Source organism: Triticum dicoccoides, chromosome 1A (assembly GCF_002162155.2).
Source record: "Triticum dicoccoides isolate Atlit2015 ecotype Zavitan chromosome 1A, WEW_v2.0, whole genome shotgun sequence".
NCBI lineage: Eukaryota > Viridiplantae > Streptophyta > Magnoliopsida > Poales > Poaceae > Triticum > Triticum dicoccoides.
Genome location: NC_041380.1, coordinates 441,748,334 through 441,749,012, shown reverse-complemented (window position 1 = coordinate 441,749,012; position 679 = coordinate 441,748,334).

Below are 679 nucleotides of genomic sequence, written 5' to 3'. Positions count from 1 at the left end.
TCGTTTGCAAATGAAAGAAGATTCGTTTGCATTCTCAAATGTAGGCGCACCAGGCAAACCAAGGTCGTGTCGGGGTGGACGCTGCTTTGGTGCCTTAAAGGCAACTGCCTTTGGGTCACTGACATGTGGGCCAGCCACCTGTTGGGCCCATATGTCATGGACACAAAGGCAGGTGCCTTAAGGCAGCGAAGCATAGTCTTGTCGGGGTGGTCGCGTGTGTCGAACGGACGCGTAGCACCCAGCCACCCATCCCCCCTCCCCTCAAAAAAAGGACAATGACAATATAAGTTCGCGCTTCCACGTTTCGGATTGAAATATCTGGCGGCCCCAATTCCAGCCCTGAAAATTCTCTCTTCTCCGTCGTCCCCTTTCGCACCCAGATTGCTCAAATCCCTAATTCGCCGCCAACCCTCGAATCACCCCTCGTCTCGTCTCTTTCCCCATTGTTCCCCACCTCTGTGCCGGAAGATGACGACGAAGACGACGGTCGCGCTTCACCACCGCACCGGAGCTACCTCATCTACACCCTCGTCCACCGCACCGGGTGGTCCACCAACAACGTCGGCTGCCGCAACCGACGTGCCTCACAGACACCGAGTTCCACTGCATCAGATGCGCTTCACCGACGCCGTCTCTCAGCTCATCGGGGCTACTTCACCGAGCACATCGTCGCACCTCC